Source organism: Penaeus monodon, chromosome 11 (genome assembly GCF_015228065.2).
Source record: "Penaeus monodon isolate SGIC_2016 chromosome 11, NSTDA_Pmon_1, whole genome shotgun sequence".
NCBI lineage: Eukaryota > Metazoa > Arthropoda > Malacostraca > Decapoda > Penaeidae > Penaeus > Penaeus monodon.
Window position 1 is genome coordinate 34134870 of NC_051396.1, and position 15751 is coordinate 34150620.

Here is a 15751-nt window from a genome sequence, read left to right on the forward strand (position 1 = left end):
CCATGAGGCGCTCCAGCCCCTCGTCATCAGTGAAGGTTCCAGATGGTTCTGTAAGGTCTGGTGTAGGAGGTGGGGCATCAGGGGTGCTCAGAGGGAAATCGCTGGGGATGTCCCTGAGCTCCATGACAGTGGGGATTTTTGTATTCTTTGGCCTTACTGATTGACGAGAGGAGGAGGTCGTGGAGGGGGGTGCCGAGGTTGCTTTAGGGGGGGGAACTGACTGGGGCTCCGGTGTCTGGCTCTCAGCAAGCTGAGGTTCCAGTGACTGGGGCAGGGGCTCGGTGGGCTGAGCTTGTGCAGGTAGAGGCTCCGCTGCCTGGGCCTGTATAGGCTGAGGCTTCGGTGCCTGGGGCTGTGTTTGTTCAGGCTGGGCCTGAGCAAACTGGCTAGGGGGTTGAATCACCTTAAGGATGCCCCAAGAGTCAGATTCCCCAAGGTCTAGAGCTGGAAGATTGTTTGCCTCCAGTGCTGCTTTTGCATGGTATGAAAATCTCCCTGGAGAGATCGTTAGGGAGGGCCAGGTGGATGGAGGGTTCAGACTGTTTGTGTTTAATCTCCTGGCGGACCTGGTTAATGAGCGGTTTCCAGGCATTTGTGGTGGCCTGCACAGTTTCCTGTGCCGCCTTTTGGGCCACGGCCCTGTATGGCTTGGTTTCTTTTTCTTTCTCCTTCTCCTTAACTTTCTCCTGGGAGATTTTCATAGCCTCCTTTCTGGAGGGACAGCTGTTAGCAAAAGTTCGGTGGGCACCGCCGCAGTTTAGGCATTTTTTAACGGAACTCCTACAGTCCCTGAAGGAGTGGGTGTTGGAACCGCACTCAGTGCATCGTGTTCTTTTCTCTGCTTTGCAGTGGGTTTTGAGGTGCCCATAGCCAAAGCAGTTCATGCATTGTTTGACAGGTTTGAACCTCTCAAATTCTATTTGCCAGGGGGCAACAAATACCTTGAAGAGGTAAATCCCTTTCTCTTTGATTAGTTTGGCTGTGGCATGGTCAGAAAATCTTACTTTGATAATATAGTTTGTTTTCATGATGTAGATATCTTCTACTTGGGCTCCCGGGAAGGAAGATGTGATTTCTTCCTCAATATCGAGTTCCGACTCGTTGACGACTTGTCGGTCAAGTTTTTTGAAGACAAGCGTTAGCTTAGCCTTCATGTCAATTGGAATTACCGGGGAGAAGCCAAGTTTATCCAGGGTCTGGACGACATCCTTCGAGAAGAGCTTCTCGGCATGGTTGTCGTCCTCTATTAAAGCCAGGTAGCCATCATGGATGGTGAAGTACCGAAGTACTCTGATCTGTGCACAAAACAGTGCATTGGCAAGGGTCTCACGTTTTTTTTGGGTGGGACCACCAAGAGCTTTGATTTTGATTTTAGTCATTTTCGGTGCATGGGTCGGGTGAGTGGGTGATGTGGTCAGGTGAGGGATGACGGGTGTGATGATGAAGGGAGAGAGAGGTGAGGAAAGGAGAAGCCTAGACTCGACCCCCTCTAGTGGCAGACTGGTTGCGTTCTCCAGTGCCTTAGAGGATCGGAGCTTTGTGTTGGGCCACTCCCTTATTGCCAAACCTTGCTACAAAGGGACAACAGGTAAGCAGCGCACCACCCAGACGAATACAAAAGTCCTCGAGGGACTTATGTAGGTCCAGTTGACCACAGGAAGGTGAAAAGAGATCAGGAGGAGAGAAAGCACACCTAGATGTCGCCTCAGACTGCTGGGCCTCTCTATACAGGTTTCCCTGTGATGGAGAAAGCTGCGGGTCTGAGGAGAGTTCCCTTGTCACCGTCAATGGGTAAAAATGAAAAACCGCTGAGGGCAGTGAAAATGCAAATACTCTCAGAAGACAGAGATAATTTGCTGGACATTTACGTTAGCAAGAGGTATAATAACAAGTTAGGGATTCGCGGCGCGATTGAGGCCCCGGTACTCCAGGGTAGCTCAATGACACTTTGAACTGGCCTATTTGCTATTATAGTGACTCTTTTCGCGTTGACTGGGTGATCGCGGGTCATCTGTCCACTGTAATCTCGCAGTCTTGCTTGCTTGAGATTTGCGAAGTTCTGGCTTCGCCCGGGCCTTTCACTTATGGTCCGGCCTGTGTCAGCTTTTTATGGTCTGACACTCGGTGCTTACCGTGGCGGTGGGATTGCCAGCAGGCGCTCCTGTAGCCGTGGTGTAAGCATCTCGCATAATCTCTTTACCAGCACGATGGCTGTGTTCTGTGGGGTTTGTCTTAGGAATTGCGTGTGCACGCAATTCTCTAAGTAATGTACGAGTGTGGCGTTCGGCTCGCCGCAATGCATGCAACACCTCTCTTCATGTTCTATGGTTTGTATAATCTGCCATGCACAGTGGTAACCTAGGCGCATTCTGTGCAGAATGACTTCGTGTACCTCTGTTTGTTTATTTCAGAGAGTGCCAGTGGTTCATAGCCTGTGGCATCTGAGTACCAGCTGGCGAGGGGGAATATCTCGTTTCCCTCTCTGTGAGCTGCAGGAGGAAGGAGTTGGCCGTCACGTACACTTCACTCCTAAGTAATTTTTCGGCTCTGATGTATTATCATGGGCTTAGGGGGCATACCCCTGCCGATTTCGGCTAATCTGTCAGCAAGCTCATTGCCTCTGATCCCTATGTGGCTGGGAACCCAGTTTATGATAATTCTTCTACCCTGTGCAAGAATCCTCTGTACTAGTGTGCGGATGGTTGTCAGGAGATAGATGTTGTCAGTGGGTGAGCGCTGCTGAAGACAGTCGACGGCTCCTTTGGAGTCTGTGTGTATGACCACATGTCCTTCCCTCACGGACGCGTGGCTCAGTGCTCCCATGATAGCAACTGCCTCTGCCTGTAGCGAGGAGGCATTGTCTGTTACCCTCATGGATATTGTGGCATCCCTTGCTGCGAAGCCGGCGCCTGCAGTGTGGGTCAAGGGATCGACCGATCCATTCGTGTAATATGTTCTGCTCCCCGGAGGGGTGCTGGTTGCAATGACCATCTGGGTTTCTGCCTTTAGGCTAGGCGTACAATATTCGTTCTTTTTGCTTGCCAGTCTCATGACCGAGAACTCTATCGAGGTTTGTGCCCACGGCGGAGCTTCGACAAAGTCAGGGTGTGGGGAGTCCATGCCCTTGGCCAGTAGCGGTTCTTTGAGCTGATGGCGTATTAGCACCCTGTCTGTGTGAGACAGCCAGGAGTTGTTTGCAAAGAGCTTGTTATCTTGTTCTAGGTGTCTGACTATTTTATGTCTTAGGCTTGTGTTCCTGGGAGCCTGGATGACCTTTGATAAGAATTGTGCTGCTGTTAGATCAATTCGTGAGGCCAAGGGGAGAAGGTTTGTCTCTACTAGGAGGTTGAGGACCTTCGCCCACCTTGGGGCACCAAGAATGACCCTGGCGGCTTCGTTTTTGACTGTCTCCAATCGGTCTTTTTATTTTCTCTTAATGTCAATCAGAGCGAGGGAGGCATAGTCTACAATGGGCCTGACAGCATGTACATAGAATGATCTTAGTACTCTGTGTCTGGCCCCTATGCGTCTTCCACTCATTGCTCTCATGACAGACAGTCTTGCCTTTGTTCGGTCAAGCAGGTACTGGACCTCCTGGCGGAAGGAGAGGGTCCGGTCTATCCTTACCCCAAGGTAGAGGTAGTCATGAACCCACTCCAAGTCCATTCCCTGGATTTTCAGACTTGTGCCTTGAACTCTCTGTCTCAGAGCCATGGCTTTGGATTTGGCTGCAGAGATCTTTAGTCCTGTCCTGCAACACTCCTCGGATACCAAGTCCAGACAACGCTGGGCTTTGTTTAGGCAGTGTGGTCCAGTGGAGATGATAGCGAGGTCGTCTGCATAGGAGATGATCTTGCACCCCACTGGGAGGTTTATGTTGAGGATACAGGACATTAAAGTGTTAATTAATATGTTAAAAAGGGCTGGACTGAGAACCCCACCCTGTGGCGTTCCATTTTCTAGTGGCATGTGCTGTGATAGGTGACCTTGGAATTTGACTCTGGCTGTTCTATTCGTAAAGTAGTCACCTATCCAAGCCAAGAGCTTACCTCTGATTCCTTTTTGGATCAGGCTCTCCTGAATGGCAAGAGGACTTGCCAATTCGAAAGCCTTCTCCAGGTCAAGGAATACTACCACAGATGTGCCCGTGTTTATTGTGCTCAAGAGCGTGGCTATGCTGTGCGCTGTGCTCATGCCCCTGGTGAACCCATGGAGGTGTTCGTGTGGGGGTCCCATTTTCCATTGGAGCCGGTTCAGTACCATCCTCTCGGCCGTCTTGGCCAGACAGCTGAGGAGAGAGATGGGGCGGTACTTCCCCGGCTCCTTTGGTTTAGGGATGGGAACTATGGTAGCCCTCTTCCAGCTCTGGGGTAGAGTGGAAGTTTCCCAGGACTTGTTGATGAGTTGCAGGAATGCAAGCTCACCTACCAGTCCCAGGCGGGAGATGATGGGGTACGAGATCCCGTCAGCGCCCGGGGCTGAGTTGCAACTGGCTTTATATGCATCTCTTAGTTCCCTCAGAGAAAAGATAATGTCTGAGTTATCGGGTTCGGCTGCCCTTTCTCTGATATGAGCAAGTCTGTCTGGTTGTAGGCGTTCTTGTCTTGCCCTCAGTTCGGCTGGCAGACTGTCGCTACTCGTTCTCACAGAGAACTCTTGCGCCAGTCTGTTGGCCTCTGCCTGGGGGTCGTGGTGCGTGCATCTCGGGGCTGAGCGGCTGGTGGCTCGCTTGACCCGTTGCCATAGCTCTGAGAGGGTGGTACAGTGATCGAAAGACTCACACCATTCCAGCCACTTTTCCTGCTTGACTCTGCTTGCAGTTTCCTTGGCGTCCCTGACAGCCTCCCTTAGGAGGGCTAGGTTGTCGGGGGCTCTTTGCCTTCGGAAATGTTTTCGGCACATATTTACCCTGTGGTTGACCTCCCTAATCTCGTCATTGAAGTACCAGGCGTCCTTGTGACTCCTGGACCCAGGCCGAGTTTTGGGTATGGTCAGTGAGGCTGCCTCATCAATGGCATTTACAAGTCTGGCTTGTTGCACTTCCACATTTTCGCTATGTGTGGGTTCATTGCTTCTCAGACAGCGGGCCAAGGCGTTCTGGAATGCCTGCCAGTTGGTCTTGTCTGTTTTCCATCTTGGATTCGGTCGTGGTATTTCGGCTGGACCACTATCCATGAGGGTTTTTATAGTGCCATAATGGTCACTAGTGACGGTCTCATCGACACGCCAGCCAATCCTCTCCACCAGAGTCGCAGTGGCCAGGGCGAGGTCTAGGACCCCTCCTCTCACATTTGTTGGCTCCTGGCTGTTGAGGAGAGCGATCTCGGGGAATGTCTCAAGCACGTTGGCTATGTGACGGCCAGCCGCATCCGGTGCCCTGCAGGGAGCCAGGATGGGGTGGTTTGCATTGAAGTCTCCCCCTATGATCACTCGGTCGTGTGCTGCGGAAGCACATACCTGGCTGATGTCTAAGCTACTACAATGTGGCCTGCTGTACACATTGTACAATTTCAGGGGTCCCCCGGCCAGTTGAATCTCGACGGCAAGAGATTCAACATCTTCTCCACAGTGCGGTGCATCGGCTATTGCGGAGCAGGGAATTGCTTTGACCAGGGTCATCAGGCCTCTTTTGCCATCGGGACGTGGCAGCGCGTAGACGTGATACCCGGAGAAGCGAACGGCTTCCGCTGATAATGTCTCCTGGAGCATGATGATGGCAATGCTCCTTGATCGCACTATTGCGTGGAGGATGGCACTCCCTGAGGAGAAGCCACAGATGTTCCACTGCAGAATACTTAGATTGCGTGCCATGATGTTACTAATTGATAGTTACATCAGAGACATCGTCATATTCGGATTGACAGTTGGAGTCTGACAACTCCATTGTGAGATCCTCACTGCTTGAGGGGTCTCCTTCGGCTGTCAGGCTATCCCTGGATCCACTGGGGGGTGGAGAGCCTTTGGTAGCTCTGACTTTTCGTGTTTGGCTTTTTCTCTGGCCAGGCTGTTTCTGTGCATTGGCTGGCCTTGCCTGGGCAGGCTCAGCTTCTTCTGATTCGGCTTGTGGCACTGAATCAGCCTGGTTAGGCTCTGCCTGTGAGGGCATAGCCTGGGTTGAAGTGGGGAGGGGAGTCTCGACCTGGGGTGAGGGAGAGGATTGGGCTGATTTGGCCCTCTCCATCTTCCTTCCCTTTATGCTTTTGACAGTCTGTTTGAATGTCGTCATGGCAACGTCGACTGCCTTATCCGCCTCTTCCTTGGTCCTGGACAAGGATACTGCCACTGCTGTGACTACAGCAGTGATCAGGATCGACATGTCCCCCTCGTCGAAGAACATGTCTTCTGGGTCTGGGAGGACCGTGTGGTGCTGTTGGAACCTTTCTTCCTGTGGTTCCTCTGCACTTGCTTTACTTGGGGGAACTCCTGATTGCCGGAGATCTCCGATTTCGGCTGGGGGGCAGCTTCCTTCCTCTTAGGAGGTCGGGAAGCCTTTTCGCTTTTGTTACTCCCCCAGACGTAGGTGCCTGGGGGGGGCAGGAACAAAGTCTGGTCGCTTCTTAGCAACCTCTTGCCGTTTGAGGGCCGCCTCTTTCCTGACAGAGCAAGCCAGGCTCCAGGCGTGATGCCTCTTGGCACAGTTAGGACATTAGCCTGTTGTGTCCTTCTTTTCTTCTTTATGTGCCTTGATGCACACCTCGGTATTGTGTGCCTTGCTACAGACACCACATTTTGCTTGGCTGTGCAGTTAGCCTGGTGGTGTCCGTACTTCTGGAACTTGAAACACCGAAGTGGTTCAGGCACATAAGTGCGTAGGTGATAGGTACCCCAGTTACCCAGATCAAGGGTGGAGCTTGGGCTACCTTTCATGGTTACCAGGACTTGCCTGGTTGGAGTCTTCCCCTTCGACAATTGGGAAGCCTCCACGACCTATGGGTGTGATGCTATCACCTCCACATCGTATGAGACGCCAAGTAGCACCATCTTGACTCTCTTTTCCTCGGGATTCAGTGGCGAGAGGCTCACTTTCCTCCCATCTTTTAGCTCCTTTGTTTCCTGCAGGAAACAAAGGGTGGCTTGATCTTTGGGCATGATGATCATGCCCTGATCTCGCGCAACCCGGATCGACAGCCGGATTTTGCGCTGGCTCTCCAATGCCCTTACCATTTGGTAGGCATTGTCGAAGCCTTCGGGTTTGACGGGGACCTTAAATTGCGGGAAACGCCTTGGGGGTCCAGACTCGCCATCAGAGTCGGCCGTTTCGGTCCGCCCTTTCGGTTTTGGGGCTTGCTCGTGGAGGCACCAGCTGTTTCGGCTGGTTCAGCTGGTGCTCCTGATTCAGTCAGTGGGGTCGTCTGAGGGGAGCTCAGAGGCCTTCCTGGTCTGGGTGCTGGCCTGGAGGGGCCAGCACGAGAGTCCATCTGTTGGACAATCTGGTGGACAGACATGTTTGTACATGATTTTCCCGTCTTGTCCACCATCTTGGCAGCAGGCATGACAGTGTCATCCTGTGCTCGGGGTTTTCTTTTGCCACCCGGAGGCACGTAAGGCTTCAGGGTGGCTGCCGTGGTCTGGGCCTTGACCGGGTCGTCAACAGTAAGGTCTGTCTGTGGGGGATTTTGGTTTTGATTTTCCATGTACTTGGCAGTGCTTCATCCACTCACGCCCCCACCCACCACGGAGTCCAACAAGGGGAAGCTGAGTGCTAGAACCAATGTCTAACAGCAACAGGGGTGATGAGTGGATATACGCAGCCAATTAGCCGTTTGCACTGGTACGCACGGACGGTGTGGGTACCAACGGCAGCATGACTGGATCAGGCCGCCTGTCTTGCCAGAATAGAGGACCAAAGAGGCGTGTTGCTAGCCGCAGGGCGTACTCGTGCACGGCATCGCTCAACCTCCAGGACTCCCATCTCGCAGCTCACAAGGGTGCCACGCACGGCAAACACGTGGGTAGGTGTCAACCTCTGGGAGTATCCCAGAGGGGATGTCCTTCCACCTACAGGACATCATTGATGGGAACACTTCTGCTCCTCCCTCAGTGAGGAAGGGAGCTCTTTCACTTTTTCCAGGCAGTTCCTTTTTCAAAGTGAATCCCTCTTTTCTCTGAAACGCCCAAAGGTTGTTTCACCTCACTGAGAAAAGAGGGGGGTCCTGCACCTATTCCTGTTAGTTCCTTCATCCCTCTGAAAACAGCCGGCCACAGACTGTTTCACCTCAGTGAGGGAGAGAAATTAACATTTTTCCAGGAGGTTCCTAGGGCAGGACGGTTTTTAAGGTGAATCCCTCTTCTCTCTGAAACATCCAAAGGATGTTTCACCTCAGTGAGAGAAGGGGGGTCCTGTACCTGTTCCAGTAAGCTCCTTCGTCTCTCTGAAAACAGCCAACCACAGACTGTTTTCATCACAGTGGGGGAGAGGAGCTGACTTTTTTCCAGGCAGTTCTTTTGGCAGAGTGGGTTTAACGTGAGTCCCTCTTCTCTCTGAAACACCCAAAGTTTCACCTCAGTGAGAGTAGAGGGGACCTGTACATGTTCCAGTAAGTTCCTTCATCCCTCTGAAGTAGCCAACCACAGACTATTTCATCACAGTGAGGGAGAGAGACTAAATTTTATCCAGGTACTTCCTATCACAGGACGGGAACTTGATGTTCTGTCTAGCAGCTGCTATTAGACAGAACCTGGCTGAAGGCCTGACATGGAGGCTCTACCTGCCTATCACCCTATTCGAAAGAAAAAGAGTGGCAGTCATCAGATGGTCTGCCAGACCAGTCCCTAGCAAAAGAATGGCACCTCTATGCACGTAAGGCAGGCCTTCTAAGGCCCCCCAGACACACCCTCCCCTGCGGGAGGTAAAGGTCTGCCCACGTCCGAGCACGCGCCCGAAGATGGGGTCCAGTTCACCAGAAGGTGTGCATAGAGTTATCCTAATGCCGAAAATTCGTATAGGAAAGAGTAGGCTAGGAGGTCACGAAGCTACATGCAAGCACATAGCATCGTGGCATCAAACAATGGGGGGCGCGTCACCGTCCGGTAACGAGTAAGAGCCGAGGCCGAAATTGCATGGGACCGGGCGCGGTGCATCTCTTTAATATGCCCATGCAAAAGCCACACGATCGAGGGATCATGGTGACTCTCTTGGCGTTGCTCGGCTCCACCCGCTGCGCCCCGTCCGCCACCCTTGCCGGAACCGATCCTCCCTTCTCTCTGAATCGTCCAATTAAGGACCGATTCACCGCAGGGAGAGAGGGGAGGAGAGGAGAGGAGAGGTCCTTCTTCTTCAGCTGCTGATGTGAATCTTGCTTGCTTGCTTGCTGCTTGCTTGAGATTTGCGAAGTTCTGGCTTCGCCCGGGCCTTTCACTTATGGCCCGGCCTGTGTCAGCTTTTTTATGGCTGTCTCATTTGTTGGTCTGACACTCGGTGCTTACTGTGGCGGTGGGATTGCCAGCAGGCGCTCCTGTAGCGTGGTGTAAGCATCTCGCATAATCTCTTTACCAGCACGACGGCTGTGTTCTGTGGGGTTTGTCTTAGGAATTGCGTGTGCACGCAATTCTCCAAGTAGTGTACCAGTGTGGCGTTCGGCTCGCCGCAATGCATGCAACACCTCTCTTCACGTTCTATGGTTTGTATAATCTGCCATGCACAGTGGTAACCTAGGCGCATTCTGTGCAGAATGACTTCGGTACCTCTGTTGTTTATTTCAGAGTGTGCCAGTGGTTCATAGCCTGTGGCATCTGAGTACCAGCTGGCCGAGGGGGAATATCTCGTTTCCTCTCTGTGAAGCTGCAGGAGGAAGGAGTTGGCCGCCACCGTACACTTCCTCCTAAGTAATTTTCGGCTCTGATGTATTATCATGGGATTAGGGGGCATACCCCGGCCGATTTCGGCTAATCTGTCAGCAAGCTCATTGCCTCTGATCCCTATATGGCTGGGAACCCCGGAATCTCGCAGTTGTGACAATATATATATATACACATGTACATGTATACACATACAGAGGTCAAAACCTAGCAGCCACAACTTATAGACCATAGACAGAACAGCATTATCCAGCCAATCGGTGAGCCTGCTCCCCGACTTTCCAGATACTGCTATCCTGAGCTAATCTCTTTGTTGTGCCCTCGCTCACGGCATGCTTGCAAGCTCTTTAGCTACCAACATCCAGTTTTGACTTATGGTAACATTTATGTTACTGAGAGCTATCTTTGACAAGGTGACTTACAGACAGCTCCTTCAAGCCACCGTGGTGTGCCGCGACCTTGACCAGGCTAGTTTGTGTGTCACCGACCCATGCGTTCGTTCGTTTGAGATTTGTGAAGTTCTGGCTTCGCCCGGGCCTTTCACTTATGGCCCGGCCTGTGTCAGCTTTTTATGGCTGTCTCATTTGATTCTCTGACACTTGGTGCTTACCATGGCGGTGGGATTGCCAGCAGGTGCTCCTGTAGCTGTGGTGTAAGCATCTCGCATAATCTCTTTACCAGCACGACGGCTGTGTTCTGCGGGCCTTGTCTCAGGAATTGCGTGTGCACACAATTCTCTAAGTAATGTACAAGTGTGGCGTTCGGCTCGCCGCAATGCATGCAGCACCTCTCTTCACGTTCTATTGTTTGTATGATTTGCCATGAACAGTGGAAACCTAAGCGCATTCTGTGCAGAATGACTTCGGTACCTCTGTTGTTTATTTCAAAGAGTGCCGGTGGTTTATAGCCGGTGACGTCTGAGTACCAGCTGGCCGAGGGGGAGGATCTCGTTTCCTCTCTGTGAAGCTGCAGGAGGAAGGAGGTTGCCATCGCCGTACACTTCTTCCAAAGTAATTGTCGGCTCTGATGTATTATCATGGGCTTAGGGGGCATACCCCTGCCAACTTCGGCTAGTCTGTCAGCAAGCTCATTCCCTCTGATCCCTATGTGGCTGGGAACCCAGTTTATGATGATTCTTCTACCCTGTGCAAGAATCCTCTGTGCCAGTGTGAGGATGGTAGTCAGAAGGTAGATATTGTCAGTGGGTGAGCACTGCTGAAGACAGTCAGTGGCTCCTTTGGAGTCTGTATGTATGACCACGTGTCCTTCCCTCATGGACACTTGGCTCAGTGCTCCCATGATAGCAACTGCCTCTGCCTGTAGCGAGGAGGCGTTGTCTGTTACCCTCATGGATTTTGTGGCATCCCTTGCTGTGAAGCCGGCGCCTGCAGTGTGGGTCAAGGGATCGACCGATCCATCCGTGTAGTATGTTCTGCTACCCGGAGGGGTGATGGTTGCAATGACCCTCTGGGTTTCTGCCTTTAGGCTAGGCGTACAATATTCGTTCTTTTTGCTTGCCAGTCTCATGACCGAGAACTCTATTGAGGTTTGTGCCCATGGCGGAGCTTCGACAAAGTCAGGGTGGGGGAGTCCATGCCCTTGGCAAGAAGCGGTTCTTTGAGCTGATGGCGTATTAACACCCTGGCTGTGTGAGACAGCCAGGAGTTGTGTGCAAACAGCTCGTTATCTTGTTCTAGGCGTCTGACTATTTCATGTCTTAGGCTTGTATTCCTGGGAGCCTGGATGACCTTTGATAAGAATTGTGCTGCCATTAGATCGATTCGTGAGGCCAAGGGGAGAAGGTTTGCCTCCAGTAGGAGGTTGAGGACCTTTGCCCACCTTGGGGCACCCAGAATGACCCTGGCGGCTTCGTTTTGGACTGTCTCCAGTTGGTCTTTATATTTTTTCTTAATGTCAATTAGAGCAAGGGAGGCATAGTCTACAATGGGCCCGACGGCATGTACACAGAATGATCTTAGTACTCTGTGTCTGGCCCCTATGTGTCTTCCACTCATTGCTCTCATGACGGACAGTCTTGATTTTGTTCGGTCAACCAGGTACTGGACCTCCTTCTGGAAGGAGAGGGTCCGATCTATTTTTACCCCAAGGTAGAGGTAGTCATGAACCCACTCCAAATCCATTCCCTGAATTTTCAGACTTGTGCCTTGAACTCTCTGTCTCAGAGCCATGGCTTTAGATTTGCCTGCACAGATCTTTAGTCCTGTCCTACAACACTCCTCAGATACAAGGGCCAGACAATGCTGGGCTTTGTTTAGGCAGTGTGGTCCAGTGGAGATGATAGCAAGATCGTCTGCATAGGAGATGATCTTGCACACCACTGGGAGGTTTATGTAGAGGATACAGGACATTAAAGCGTTAAAGAGGGCTGGACTGAGAACCCCACCCTGTGCCATTCCATTCCCTAGTGGCATGTGCTGTGATAGGTGACCTTGGAATTTGACTTTGGCTGTTCTATTCGTAAAGTAGTCACCTATCCAAGCCAAGAGCTTACCTCTGATTCCTTTTTGGATCAGGCTCTCCTGAATGGCAAGAGGACTTGCCAATTCAAAAACCTTCTCCAGGTCAAGGAATACTACCACAGATGTGCCCGTGCTTATTGTACTCAAGAGTGTGGCTATGCTGTGCGCTGTGTTCATGCCCCTGGTGAACCCGTGGAGGTGTTCATGGTGGCATCCCATTTTCCATCATAGCCGGTTCAGAACCATCCTCTTGGCCGTCTTGGCCAGACAGCTGAGGAGAGAGATGGGGCAGTACTTCCCTGGCTCCTTTGGTTTAGGGATGGGAACTATGGTTTCCCCCTTCCAACTCTGCGGTAGAGTGGAAGTTTCCCAGGACTTGTTGATGAGTTGCAGGAATGTAAGCTCACCTACTAGTCCCAGGTAGGCAATGATGGGGTACGAGATCCCATCAGAACCCGGGGCTGTGTTACAACTGGTTTTATATGCATCTCTTAGTTCCCTCAGAGAAAAGATAACGTCTGAGTTAGCGGGTTCGGAAGCCCTTTCTCTGATATGAGTAAGTCTGTCTGGTTGTAGGCGTTCTTGTCTTGCCCTCAGTTCGGCCGGCAGGCTGTTACTACTTGTTCTTGCGGAGAACTTGTGCGCCAGTCTGTTCGCCTCTGACTGGGGGTCATGGTGCATGCATCTCAGGGCTGAGTGGCTGGTAGCTCGCTTGACCCATTGCCATAGCTCTGAGAGGGTGGTGTGGTGGTCGAAGGACTCACACCATTCCAGCCACTTTTCCTGCTTGACTCTGCTGGCAGTTTCCTTGGCATCCCTGACAGCCTCCCTTAGGAGAGCTAGGTTGTCAGGGGCTCTTTGCCTTCGGAAATGTTTTCGGCACATATTTACCCTGTGGTTGACCTCCCTAATCTCATCGTTAAAGTACCAGGCGTCTTTGTGACTCCTGGACCATGGCCGAGTTTTGGGTATGGTCAATGAGGCTGCCTCATCAATGGCATTTACAAGTCTGGCTTGTAGCACTTCCACATTTTCACTTTGTGTGGGTTCTTTGCTTCTCAGACAGCAGGCCAAGGCGTTCTGAAACGCCTGCCAGTTGGCCTTGTCTGTTTTCCATCTTGGATTCGGTTGTGGCATTTCAGCTGGGCCACTATCCTGAGGGTAGTTATAGTTATAGTGCCATAATGGTCACTAGTGACGGTCTCATCGACACGCCAGCCAATCCTCTCCACCAGAGTCGCAGTGGCCAGGGTGAGGTCTAGGACCCCTCCTCTGACATGCGTTGGCTCCTGGTTATTGAGGAGAGCGATCTCGGGGAATGTCTCAAGCATGTTGGCTATGGGTATCCAGGTGGTGTGCATTGAAGTCTCCCCCTATGATCACTCGGTCGTGTGCTGCAGAAGCACAGACCTGGCTGATGTCTATGGTACTACAGTGTGGCCTGCTGTACACATTGTATAATTTCAGGGCCCCCCCGGCCAGGTGAATCTCAACGGAAAGAGATTCAACATCTCCACAGTGCGGTGCATCGGCTATTGGGGAGCAGGGAAATGTTCCTCTGACAAGGGTGATCAAGTCTCGCTTGCCATCAGCACATGGCAGCATGAAGACACGATACCCAGAGAAGCGAACAGGTTCCACTGTTAATGTCTCCTGGAGCATGACAATGTCAGTGCTCCTTGATCGCAGTATTGCGTAGAGGATGGCACTCCTTGTGAAGCCATAGATGTTCCACTGCAGAATGCTTAGATTGCGTGCCATGATATTACTAGATGATAGTTACATCAGAGACATCGTCGTATTCGGATTGACTAGTTTCAGAGTCTGACAACTCCATTGCGAAGTCCTCGCTAGTTGAAGGGTCTTCATCGGCTGTCAGGCTATCCCTGGGTCCACTGAGGGGTGGAGAGCTTTTGGTAGCTCTGACTTTGTGTGTTTGGGCTTTTCTCTGGCCAGGCTGCATTGTTCTTTGCTGGCCTTGCCTGGGCAGGGTCAGCTTGTTTTGATTCTGGTTCTGGCACTGAAACAGCCTGGTTAGGCTCTGCCTGTGAGGGCATGGCCTGGGTCTCGTCCTGGGGAGAGGGTGAGGATGGGGCTCGTTGGGCCTTTTCCAGCTTCCTTCCCTTTAGGACTGCGACAGTCTTGATCAATGCCGTCATGGCGACCTCGACTGCCTTCTCGGCCTCTTCACTCGTCCTTCCCAAGGCTATTGCCACTGCTGTGACTACAGCAGTCAGCAGGATCGACATGTTCCCTTCATCGAGGAGGAGGTCTTCTGCTTTTGAGGAGGACTTTGTGGTGTTGTTTGAACCTTTATTCCTGTGGTTCTTCTGCACTTGTTTCATTCTGGGGAACTCCTGTTTGTCGAAGATCTCCGGTTTCGGCTGGAGGGCGGCTTCCTTCCTCTTAGGAGGGCGGGAGGCCTTTTCACTTTTGTTCTTCCCCCAGACATAGGTGCCTGGGGGGGCGGGAACAAAGTCTTAGCAACCTCTTGCCTCTTGTTTGAGGGCCGCCTCTTTCCTGACAGAGCAAGCCAGACTCCAGGCGTGATGCCTCTTGACACAGTTGGGACATTTGGCTGTTGTGTCCTTCTTTTCCTCTTTGTAGACCTTAATGCACGCCTCGGTGTTGTGTGCCTTGCTACAGACACCGCATTTAGGCTTGGCTGTGCAGCTAGCCTGGTGGTGTCCATACTTTTGGTACTTGAAACACCGCAGTGGATCAGGCACGTAGGTTCGGGGTTTTCTTTTGCTACCCGGAGGCACGTATGGCTTCAGGGTGGCTGCCGTGGTCTGGGCCTTGCACGGGTCAACAAGGGAAAGCTGAGTGTTAGAAACAATGTCTAACAGCAACAGGGGTGATGAGAGGATATACGCAGCCAATTAGCCGTTTGCAGCGGCACTCACGGACGGTGTGAGTACCAACAGCAGCATGACTGCTTGATCCTAGCCTCCCGAGGGAGACCAGCCGATTGACCTAACCGGGCCTGGATCAGGCCGCCTGTCTTGCCGGAATAGAGGACCAAAGAGGCGTGCTGCTAGCCGCAGGGAGTACTCATTCACGGCATCGCTCAACCTCCAGGACTCCCGTCTCCCAGCGCACAAGGCTGCCACGCATGGCAAACGCACGGGTAGGTGTGAATCCTGGGGGGAGACCAGAGGGGATGCCCTTCAACCTACAGGACATCATTGTTAGGAGCACTTTTGCTCCTTCCTCAGTGAGGAGGGGAGCTCTTTCATATTTTCCAGGCCGTCCCTCTCCATCCCTCAGAGAGTACCTGTACCTTTTTTCAAAGTGAATCCCTCTTCTCTCTGAAACACCCAAAGGCTGTTTCACCTCAGTGAGAGAAGAGGGGGGCCCTGCACCTGTTCCAGTAAGTTCCTTCATCCCTCTGAAACAGCCAACCACAGACTATTTCATCACAGTGAGGAAGAGAAGCTAACCTTTTTCCAGGCAGTTCCTATGGCAAGATG